Genomic DNA, 12,616 nt, shown 5'->3' with positions numbered 1-12,616 from the left:
AGATAGAGGATGGTCTATGTGCAGATGCATTGAGTAGAGTCAACGCGTCTGCAACATGTGCCAGGCTCAGCCTGATACAATTGAAGGTTGTTCACCGGGCTCACATGACAGTTGCACAGATGAGCAGACTCTTTGCGGTGGAGGACAGGTGCGCAAAATGTGCGGGAGGACCGGCGAACCATGTCCACATGTTTTGGACATGTCCAAAGCTTAGGGGATTTTGGCAGGAGTTTGCGGACATCATGTCCACAGTGTTAAAAACAAGGGTGGCGCTGAATCCAGAGATGGCGAATTTCGGGGTGGCATAAGTCCCGGGAATCCAGGAGGAGAAAGAGGCAGACGATCTGGCCTTTGCTTCCCTGGTAGCCCGGAGATGGATACTATTAGCATGGAGGGACTCAAAGCTGCCGAAGTTGGAGACCTGGCTATCGGACATGGCTAGCGTTCTCTGTATGGAGAAAATCAAGTATGCCTTGAGAGGGTCAATGTTAGGGTTCGCCCGGAGGTGGCAACCGTTCGTCTACTTCTTTGCGGGAAATTAATCGTCAGCAGATTGTGGGGGGGGGGGGGTGGAGTAGATTAGATTAGAGTAGGGGGGTCAATAAGGATGGGACCTGTACGAGAGGTAAATGGCTTTTGCATTATGTTTATGTTGTATATTGTTTATCTTGTTGTCACTGTACCAAAAATACCTCAATAAAATGTTTATTTAAAAAAATAATTATCTCACTTTTATGACATCTTAATTGCACCTTTTGTAGTCACACCGCCTGACTGTATGTCAAACCAGGATTTGTTTATATTACTGCAACAGATATATATACCTTAGCCCAAGCTTTAAATTACATTACTGCAACAGGTATATATAATTACAATCTATATTAACATTTCCTACATTCATCACACTGGGTTCTGTATCGCTACAAAGCAGTGAGTTTATTACTGAAGGAAAATCTGTTGCCTTCCAATTCCATTTTCTTCCATTAGTCATTTCAGCAAATCTATTTGCAGAGCAGTCATTAATCGTAGCAAAAGCTGTCTGGGTTTGCATGAACCCTATTTCATTAGCAGAAACGTCTAACACTCTGGGTGTGTGTAACTAAGCTTATTTATAGAGGTGCTGTTTGGCAAGCATTCTTTAGTTGGCAAAAGCAAAGAACTAAAAGACCTTTCGCATTCATTTTGTTGTGATTTTAAATCATTATGTAGTTCATCAAATAAAAGGTTCTCCATGGGCTTTTTCATGAAGACAGTGTCACTTTAAAAGACTTATGGTTCTTGGAGATAAATATATAAAATTATGCTGTCACATTGTAGGTTTGTCAAACAGTAAGGTTTTGATATATGTGTGTGGTCATAATGCAAATTAATCGTTGGCAAAACAGGTTTTCGCTGCTTGTGCCTGTTAAGTTAGTCATACAAAGGGGTGAAAAACACGAAGCAAAAATATTAGCTGTATCAGCTGGCAGCTTTTGTGTTATTTAAGGTTTCCTCCCTTGTGAAAACATAATATTCTCCCTTTGTTATAATATCCACAACTTAATAATGCAATTAAGGTTTATTTTGGATGCAATAAATTTCTCATTAGTTGCAACTAGTGTCACAGACTCAAGTGAAGGAAGCCAAAGAATCATCACTGCAGTGTTATCTCCTTTTTAGAAAATAAATTTAGAGTACCCAATTCTTTTTTTTCCCCACTTAAGGCGCAATTTAGTGTGGCCAATTCACTTACTCTGCACGTCTTTTTGGGTTGTGGGGGTGAGACCCACGCAGACATGGGGAGAATGTGCAAACGCCACACGGACAGTGACCCGGGGTCGAACCCAGATCCTCGGCGCCATGAGGCAGCAGTGCTAACCACTGCGTCCCCTGCAGTGTTATCTCTGACCTACTTCATTTCAATGGCAAATTACTACTTGGAGCAGAGGATTGCTGAATTTACCCTTGTATTTCCAGGAAAAGTAACCATTCTGTAGTGAACATTACAGTTGCAAAATGTAATGTTCTGTACTGCCCGCACAAGAGGTAAGAGAACAAAGCAGAGGATTCAGAAAGCTCAAACCACCCAAAACTCCCAGTGAATGTGAATAGGAGAAGGAACACTTAGCTGTCACCAAAACATCAACAGTGCACATAAAACCCAAAATATTTCTGGGGATGCTTATTGAACGATGTCACTTCCTGGACAGGGAATCGCCGATAAAGATTTAAGTTAGTCCTGCTCTTCCATATAAAGTAATAATAAACCTTAGCTTCTATGCTATTAGTAGCTTCCAGGTCTCAATTGAAGAATACAATTTATTTTGTTCACAAAAACTTAAATGCCAGTGCATGAACTTTGGAAGAAATCAGCAACTAGAACCGCAAAAGCTGTACAGTGGACGCCAAATGTTAAATTATGAGGAGAGATTATGTAAACTAGGGTTGTCCTCTCTGGAATTTAGATTGTTGAGAATGATTTGATCAAAGCTTTCAAGATACTCTTTTGAACCAAAATAAGAGGAAAGATACGAGAAACCTCATCTGCTTGTTGGTAAGCATAGAACTAGGGGGCATAGCCTAAAAATTAGAACTCAACATTTCAGGCATGAAAATAGAAAACCTCTTAAGGCAAAGTGTGGTCGAAGTTTGGAACTCAATTTCGCATTTGGCCTTTGATGCTAAATCAGTTGTTCATTTTAAATCGGAGATTGATAGATTTTTGGCAATGAAATTAAGATTTTAAGGGTGACGCGGTTGCACAGTGGTTAGCATTGCTGCCTCACAGCGCCAGAGACCTGGGTTTAATTCCGGCTTTGGGTGACGGTGTGGCATCTGCACATTCTCCCCATGTCTGCGTGGATTTCCTCTGGGTGCTCAGGTTTCATCCCGCAGTCCAAAGGTATGCAGGTTAGGTGGGGTTACAGGGATAGGGTGGGGGAGTGGGCCTAAATAGACTGCTCTTTCAGAGGGCTCGTGCAGATCCGATGGGCCAAATGGCTTCCTTCTACACTGCAGCGTTTCTATAGAAGAGATAGAACATAGAACATAGAACAGTACAGCACAGAACAGGCCCTTCGGCCCTCGATGTTGTGCCGAGCAATGATCACCCTACTCAAACCCACATATCCACCCTATACCCGTAACCCAACAACCCCCCCCCCCCCCCCCTTAACCTTACCTTTTAGGACACTACGGGCAATTTAGCATGGCCAATCCACCTAACTCGCACATCTTTGGACTGTGGGAGGAAACCGGAGCACCCGGAGGAAACCCACGCACACACGGGGAGGACGTGCAGACTCCGCACAGACAGTGACCCAGCCGGGAATCGAACCTGGGACCCAGGAGCTGTGAAGCATTTATGCTAACCACCATGCTACCGTGCTGCTTGTGGATTTATGGAATTAGGTGACAGAACAGCCATGATCACTGAATGTGGGAACAGGCCAGAGGGCCTTAATGGCTTAATTCTATTCATGTGTTCCTATTCACATGTGTAATTCCTGAGGGATCCCAGAATTGTTGGTTGAACAATGCCACATATAATACAGCAAGAATGACAGCAAGAATAATTTACAAGGAAGTTGCATGCTGACTGATCCTCCAGCTGGTACACGTAAGATTGTTCACTAGGAATCATTTTTGATAGGTTTACCAGTTCTACAAAGAAGGGAAGTTGAGTACTTATGCAGCCTTTAAAAGGCTTCAGCCAATTGGCACTTTCTGATCATCAGGAAGAGGAGCATCAGCATTATCTGAAGCATATGCAGGGATATCCAGAGTGGGGAAGGGGGAGCTGTAGGAAGGGCTGCAGCTGCAAAAGCCACCAGATTTTTAAGTGTTTCTCTGGAGATGTTGCTGGCTAAGATATCTGCCAGAAGAGACAAGTTGCTGGACAGAAGAAATAGGAAGGCCCATAAGATGGCAATACTGGCTGTCTGTTTCTTCTGCCGCTCCAATCAATGAATCTGCACCACCCTGAGAGCTGCCACACTGGAAGAAGTTTGGCCAAGATAAGCCAAGGCACCAACACCAGTAAACATGCAGCCTTTGCTCACATACGTATACAATTCTATTCTCAGCATCTTTTTTTCCTTATCCTTTCACTGGCTATGGGTTTGACTAGCAAAGCCAACATGTGTTGTCCATCTCCAATTCCCCTTGAACATTGCAGCTTGCTAGGTCATGTCAGATGACAGTTAAAAATCAATGACATGAAATGAAAATGAAAATCGCTTATTGTCAGAAGTAGACTTCAAATGAAGTTACTGTAAAAAGCCCCTAGTCGCCACATCCCGGCACGTGTTTGGGGAGGCTGGTACGGGAATTGAACTCGCGCTGCTGGCCTGCCTTGGTCTGCTTTAAAAGCCAGCTATTTAGCCCTGTGCTAAACCAGATTTTGACATTGCTGTGGATCTGGGGTTGGCCAGACCAGGTAAAGCTGGCAGATTTCCTCCCCTAAAATACATTATTGAACCAGATGGGTTTTGACAACAATTGGTGGTTTCAAGTCACCATTACGGAGACCAGGGCTAGGATTTTCCAATCCCACTGGAGGCGGTCGTCAGGACGGGAATGGCAAGACCAGAAAATACTATCCAAGATTTCAATTCCAGATTTTTGTAATTGAGTTTAAATTCCACCAGCTAATGTGGCAGGGATTGAACTATTATCTTCATGCCATCACCTCCCCAACTGGGCGCCAGAGAAATTCAGTTATGCAAAGGGAAATCTCTGCAACCTGTCCAGCATCTTCCTTCCTCAAAGCTACTCTGGCAACTCATACAGCATACTACCATGGCAACTCCCTGTCTTCAAAGGCACATAGTTGAAGTCACCTCCCGTATTTCATCTTCATGGGATGCATGGAGTCATAAGGGGGTGTATGTTAATGCTGCTTATAGACCCTATATGAATATTGCCTTCTCTTTTTCCCAGGAAATAATAATAATCTTTGTTATTATCACAAGTAGTCTTACATTAACACTGCAATGAAGTTACTGTGAAATCCCCTAGTCGCCACATTCCGGCGCCTATTCGGGTACACTCAGGGAGATTTCAGAATGTCCAATTCACCTAACAGCACGTCTTTCGAGACTTGTGGGAGGAAACCAGAGCACCCGGAGGAAACCCATGCAGACATAGGGAGAACGCGCAGACTCCAAACAGACAGTGACCCAAGCCGGGAATGGAACCTGGAACCCTGGAGCTGTGAAACAACTGTGCTAATCAATATGCTACCGATAGGTGGCCTACAATCAAAACTACAGAAAAAGAAGCAAGGCAGGAGCAACATCAATGAAAACCCAGAGTGCACATGAAGAGGAGGCATTGAAGATTGTATGCAGGCAGGCATGAAAACATATGGAGAATGGCGAGTTTGCTCACAGTGGCAACAGAAGCTTAATAAACTGCTGCCTGTCGTCTCTGCCTTATGTGCTTTGTATTGAAATGTTCTTACACTTAGCCACTCTTCCTTCAAGGGAATGTTATGTGCACAGCTAAATAAACTCTTATGTATTTCACATTATTGGAAGAATCTGACCATGACGTCAAGCATCTTGATTCTAATACTGGAAAATGTACTGCCATATAGGAAGCCACAGCTGCTGCCACTTCCTCACTAACTACACCATGTCATGTTACTTGTGCAAACACTGGCACAGAAACATCCTCATAGGAGGAAGTAGCCAGTGAAAAAGAAGACTTGTCGGGTGAGGCATTAACTATTGTGAGCACTATGTGCTGCAGATGGTTTGTCATGTGAGTCAAACAATTAGCTGATGAAGCAAAAGGTGATGAAAGATTGTACTCTCGTGAAAAGCATAACTTATATGGAAGAATATTAATATTGATAGACTCCAAAATAGGTATTGATATTCCTGGCACCATATCTGAAAGTTTAGTCAAGAGTAACATGAATCATAACTTGTAGTCATTTTGACTTGACTTTCATTCTCAGCTTAAAACTTCTTTCTTCTCTCATAAGTTAAATCAATAGGATCTTTCCACAGCATGTATCATAGTTGGTTACATGTCATTCTAACTGCCTCTCCTCACCTTTTCTTTAAATTCATTCTTTTGCGAGATATGGGCTTCACTGGCCAGGCCAGTGTTTGTTGCCCATTCCTAATTGCTCTTGAGAAGGTGGTGGTGAGCTGTCTTTCTGAACCGTTGCAGTCCATGTGGTGTAGGTACACCCACAGTGCTGTTAGAGAGTGTGTTCTGGGATTTTGACCTAGCGACAGTGAAAGAATGGCTCTATATTTCCAAGTCAGTATGATGCGTGACTTGGAGGGGAACTTCCAGGTGGCGGTGTTCCCCTGAAATGCTGCCCTTGTCCTTCTAGATGTAATGGTCATGGGTTTGGAAGGTGCTGCCTGAGGAATCTTGGTGAATTCCTGCAGTGCATCTTGTAGATGCTACACACTTCTGCTACTATGCGTCGGTGGTGGAGGGAGTGAATGTTTGTGGAAGGGGTGCAAATCATGTGGACTGCCTGGATGGTGTTGTGCTTCTTGAGTGTTGTTGGAGCTGCACTCATTCAGGCAAGTGGAGAATATTCCATCATACCCCTGGCTTGTGTCTTGTAGATGGTGGAGAGGCTTTGGGGAGTCAGCAGTTCAGCTACTCACAACAGGATTCCTAGCCTCTGACTTGCTCTTATAGCGAGTATTAATATGGCTAGTCCAGTTAGTTTCTGGTCAATGGTAACCCCTAGGATGTTGATAGTGGGCATTCAGTGATGGTAATGCCATTGAATGTAAAGGGGTGATGGTTTGATTCTCTCTTATTGGAGATGGTCGTTGCCTGGTAATTGTGTGGCATGAATGTTACTTACCACTTGTCAGCCCAAGCCTGGATGCTGCCCAGGTCTTGCTGTATTTGCACGTGGACTGCTTCAGTGTCTGAGGAGTCACAAATGGTGCTGAACATTGTGCAATCATCAATGAACATTGCTATATCTGACCTTCTGTTGGAAGGAAGGTCATTGATGAAGCAGCTGAAGATGGTTGGACCTAGGACACCATCCTGAGGAACACCTGCAGTGATGTCCTGGGAGTGAGTTGACTGACCTCCAGTAATCACAAGCATCTTCCTTTGTGCTAGGTATGACTCCAACCAGTGGAGTATATTCCCCCTGATTCCTATTGACTCAAGTTATTCCAGGGCTCCTTAATGCCATACACAATCAAATGCTCCCTTGATGTCATGGGCAATTACTCTCACCTCACCTCTGGAGTTCAGCTCTTTTGTCCATTGTGATGAATGTTATCAGTAGCTGATATAATGGTACCTTACCTTTCGTGCATTGGCCCTTTAAGACCGCCCCCAGGAAACGCTATATAAGATAATGCTCACTCAGGCAACATGTGATGAGCACACTTCTCGGCTGCTGTAGTTCTCAGATGATTAAAGCCTTTGAATCATCTATCTTCTCTACTGTGTCGTGATTGAGGGTATCTCATCCATGTTTGAACCAAAACTATAATGAGGTCAGGAGCTGAGTGACTCTGGCAGAACCCAAACTGAGCGTCAGTGAGCAGGTTATTGCTAAGTAATAGCACTGTTGATGACCACTTCAATAACTTTACTGATGATTGAGTGTAGACATGATAGGGCGGTAATTGGTTGGGTTGGTTAGCACCTACTTTAGACATTACTCATCCTGTTTACCTCCAGTGATGTTTGATTCTTGCACTGTCTTGTACAGTGCATTATTTATAAACCCCATGTACAGCAAAAAGCTGTTTCAATTCCGCTCTGGAGCTTAACCAAATATGCACTGGTCTTATGAGCACACAGGGCAGTGATGTACTTGGGTAGCGTGTTCTCTTGTTCCCACTCCACTGATTGCAGTATGTCAAAATCATGCAAAATCATTCCACCCTTGGTGAGCATGAGGAGCTGGTAATGCTTTTCCATGTCAGTCAAGCAACCAGATTACTCAGCAGAAAATGAAATGAAATGAAATGAAAATCGCTTATTGTCACGAGTAGGCTTCAATGAAGTTACTGTGAAAAGCCCCTAGTCGCCACATTCCGGCGCCTGTCCGGGGAGGCTGGTACGGGAAAATGGTATGGAAAGTGTATTTTAGATGGAAAAGTATTCACGTTATTCATAACCTTATCCTGATCATCAAACCCACATCCACTCTATCACCAAGACTGGTTAACTCCATTTCGCTCGAACACCACATTCCCTCTGGGCTGTCCTTTCATCCGAAAATTAGTGGCAGAGTTTTCAGCCAACCAGGCGCTGTACTTTGAAACTGCCTCCCCAAGCCTTTCACATCACCATTTTACACAAGTCTCCTAATGACTTTGTCAAAATATTTTTCCATCCTAGCCTTCTGACACTCCTTCTACATTTTTCATCATGCTTCAGTATTTCATTCCTCCTATTACCGGCCTGTAAAGGGCTTTGGGGGCGTCCTGTACCTTACAAGTGTTATAAAAGTGTAGGTTTTTGTTGCATCAACCTCTGATATCATTGATATCAGGTAGGTATGCGCCATTCATAGCTAAATGAAAGGCATACATTGTCAGAGCTGCCAGAAATCAAACATAATTTATATTGAAAGGAAATGGACAGAATGTACTTTACTTTAGTTTTACTGTTCATTCTGACATGCAGCTACTTGCCTGGTACCTAAGCGTTTATATTGGTAGTAAACCCAGAAAGAAAAGAAAATAAATTTGGGTGGTTTAGCAAAAACCGGCGCTGCATTTCTAGGCTATGGGCAGGAAAAATAATTAAAAATGGATGTGGGAAAAAACATTGTTTACAACAATGCTCATAGGCCCAGCAAAATTGAGGAAGCAAAAGCTTCAGGGAGGAGGCACTAATTTAATCCATGCAAAGATGACTAAGAATTTAAAATGTTATATGTCAGCGGCTCGATTGAGTAGGAGGATGGAAAATGTCAATCTTTTCATGCTTAAAAGCTTTACAATTACAGTAACTTTTCAGAAATGGTTCAGTAGTCTTTTCGATCTTTGCATTTTCTGAATAGCATTAATTATGAAGGACTATTAATTGTAAGTTCTGACAGTTATACATTCAGCTTTGTTTTCTGTGGTTTTGCTTTAGATGACATCAGCTTAGCTAACTAGTGCATAAATGTTTTTCCATAATACATTTTTTTGGTTTCTTTGAAAATCATACGACATTTAGGCAAACTGAAATACATAAAATACAACTACCGCAAAAAAAAATTAGCTAATGTAGTGTCCAAAGAAATTAAATGCCACACACATGAAGTTTTAAAATATGTTTTCTTTCTTTTAAGTGCATTGTACTAAATAAATCATTTTTGCTTCCTGGCATGTTATTTTACCTCCCTGTTAAAATCTCTGGAATTAATATGTGGAAAAGGGAGCTTCATCATGGTGATCCTGTGTAACCATGGCAACTGTATCTAGCCAACATTGTAGTGTGGAGTGTTACGTAAAATGCAGGTTTGAAGATTCAGTTGGTAGGCAACATCTCTTCCTAAGAGGTGAAATAAAACTGTCCAGTATTGAAGATAAAATGTTAAGGTTTAAATCTTGCCAGATCAGTAATATAGCCTGGAAGAATTATTTGTTAATATTTAATATTGGTACTTGTGTGAGTGCTGTGCTCACTGAAGCCGCAGGTGCCATGATTTTATTAAAAGACACAGAGGTCAACAGCAGTTCCCTGGTGCCTTCCAATTGGCTGAATACATATCAGTCACATGTCCCAGACTGCATTTGTTCTCCTGAACTCTGTTTTTCCTTCAATCACACAGGAAAGATTGCAATTGGAGGTTGGGTGGAATAAGTAAATGGCAGAGACATTAACCAAATATTTGTGCCTCTTTTTACAATGGAAAACATAAAAAACATACTTGAAATTGTGGGGAACCAATTGTCCAATACGAGTGAGGAACTAAAATTCATTAATATTGGTGAAATAAAATGCTGGAGAAAGTAACAGGACTAAAAGCTACTAAACCCCCTGGGTCTGATAGCAAACAACCTAGGCTTTTAAGAGAGAAGGCTGCAGACTGGATGCACTGGTTATGATCTACCAAGTTTTGATAGATTCTACAACATTTACTGTGCATTGAAAGGTAGCAAATATAACCCAGCTGTGAAACAGAGAAAATAATAAGTTTGACATCAGTAGTAGGGGAAATACTGGAATCTATTATTGAGGACATGGTGACAGAGCTTTTGGAAAGTTACTATATAATTAGGCAGAGTCAAAACAGTTTTATGAAGGTGAAGTTGTTTTTTGACCAATCTGTTAAAGTTTTTTGTGAGTGTCGCTGTCAGGGTAGATAAGGGAGTGGATGTAATATATTTGGATTTTTAGAAGACATTTGATAAGGTGCTTGTAGTAATCCACGGGAGGCAGGAGTTCCGACACCACACCAATATTTATTTACAATAACGAATATTACAGGAGCAGCTCCAAACAGTGCTGCTGGCAGTCCAGTCAACTTAAGACTGGCTCACAGTACCAGCCTCCCCGAACAGGCGCCGGAATGTGGCGACTAGGGGCTTTTCACAGTAACTTCATTTGAAGTCTACTCGTGACAATAACCGATTTTCATTTCATTTCATTTCACAAAGCCGACACAGGTGCTTATATGGGCCCCTCAATGAGCTATCATTGAGGGAGCTCATACTCCAATTGGCCAACCAATAAAGCTAATTGGAGTTCATTACAGTTCTGCACAAGATTAGGGCTCACAGAATTTGGGGCTATATGAGCATTGAGGATTGGTTAATGAACAAAAAACAGAGTTGCAATAAATTAGTCATTTTTTGGGATGATAGAGTGGGGTGCTGCAAAGATCTCGGCTTTAGCTTCAGTTATTTACAATCCAGACCAATGATTTAGATGAAGGAATTGAGTGGAATATATCCATGTTTACTGACTACAAAGCTAGGGGGAGGGTGCAAAGAGGCTGCAAAAGAGTATATGCTGTAAAACTGAGCTCCAAGGTGCCAGGATGGAATTTTGAATCCAAAGTGGCATCTGTCCACGCATTCACGAGCAGGAAAGATCCTGTCCCACCATCCCGTGCTCCTCCGACTCGCCTTTCCGCCCACCTCACCTGTGCAGGTTAAAACCAGCTCTATCTGAATTTTTGCTGGCAATTTCCAGTGTTCGTTAAAGCTGGTGAGGTTGTCAGAAAATGGTGGTACATGTGGAGAAGGCCTTGATTCTGAGTTCAAGGATTGTGCTAAGACCACTGGGCTGATTTAGCTCAGTGGGCTGGACAGCTGATTTATAATGCAGAACAAGGCCAGCAGTGCAGGTTCAATTCCCGTACCAACTTACCTGAACAGGTGCCAGAATGTGGCGACTAGGGGCTTTTCACAGTACCTTCATATTTGTGACAATAAAAGCTTCTTATTATTACTATTTCTCTCAGTCATGTTGGCTGTAGTTGCCATTCTTCTTCATCTGTAGCAGCAAAGGGAGTAGGAACAGAACAGGAACAGACAATCTGCACATAGAGGAAGGAGTAGATGAAGAAGGGCTCTAAGCTGGAGAGCACTTCCAGGAACATTTAGCTGACCCAAGCTGGAGCTAGGTGTGCATCACCTGCATTTTACAAAGGAGGGACTTGCAGAACTCCTTCTCCCCCTGCAGCCAGACCTGCAACCTCAGAACAAGGCAAGGGTGGTACTGGCAGTGAGTGCATGTGATCATTGATTTATTTTTTGCATTGTGATTCTTCTAGTTCGCTATCTGCTACTGCATCAAAGAGGTGACGAGAAGGTCAAGGGGGTGGGGTGGGCTTGGGGAGGGCGTGTTCATTGTGCTATATGTGAACAGAGAGAAGTAAGCAAAGCTGCTTGCGGCATTTCCAGGATAGACAGTTTCCTCATGGTGCTTTATGTAGCTTTGCAGATGCTGCATCTAAATGCGAAACGCATTGCAAAGGGTACACTCATTGACAGTGCAGTTGGTGGACATCCATGCTCGACATATCAGGCATGGTCAACTACGGTGTGGTGATGGGGGGAATTCTCCATTGAAGAAAGGAGCAGACATATCAGAAGCACTAGTATTGCAGATGGCATTGTTAGAACAGATGACTGAGATGGAGAAATTGGGAGAAGCGGTGCATTCTCTCTGACAGTCAGAGAAATCTAGGTGTACATGTCCACAGGTCACTGAAAGGTGCAACACAGTTGGAGAAGGTAGTCAAGAAGGCATACGGCATGCTTGCCTTCATTGGCCGGGGCATTGAGTATAGAAATTGGCAAGTCATTGATAGCGTGTGGTAGTGGATGGAAAGTATTCAGCCTGGAGGTCGGTGACCAGTGATGTCCCGCAAGGATCTGTTCCGGATCTGTTTGCAGTGAGCTGGGTCTGCTGTGATCTCTGCCAGGAAAGACTATCTCTGAATCATTTGGGTGATTTAAACTCATAAAAGTAATGTCTTTAACCTGATGTGTTTCTGTTTAAAGGTGTTAAGTCTCTTGGATGTTTAAAGGAACAACTGAAGGATTATTTAGTGTTGTATTATTTTCGGGGTTATCTTTGAAGTAAGGGGTGTTAAGTGATCCAATGTTTATTTAAAAGGATAAGTTGAGTTTATGGAATAAACATTGTTTTGTGTTTAAAAATCCACGTGTCCATAATT

General features: G+C 42.7%; 1 protein-coding gene across 4 annotated transcripts in view; it reads left to right on the top strand.

Annotated features, from left to right (window-relative positions):
- slc38a11 (solute carrier family 38 member 11) overlaps positions 1 to 12,616 on the top strand; it is a 258,711-nt gene that overhangs the window by 195,875 nt on the left and 50,220 nt on the right. The gene's annotated exons all lie outside the window — the stretch shown is intronic.

Source organism: Scyliorhinus canicula, chromosome 2 (assembly GCF_902713615.1).
Source record: "Scyliorhinus canicula chromosome 2, sScyCan1.1, whole genome shotgun sequence".
In the NCBI taxonomy this organism is placed as follows: Eukaryota; Metazoa; Chordata; class Chondrichthyes; order Carcharhiniformes; family Scyliorhinidae; genus Scyliorhinus; species Scyliorhinus canicula.
Note: the sequence above shows the minus strand (reverse complement) of the source record. Positions and strands in the feature narration are given on the sequence as shown.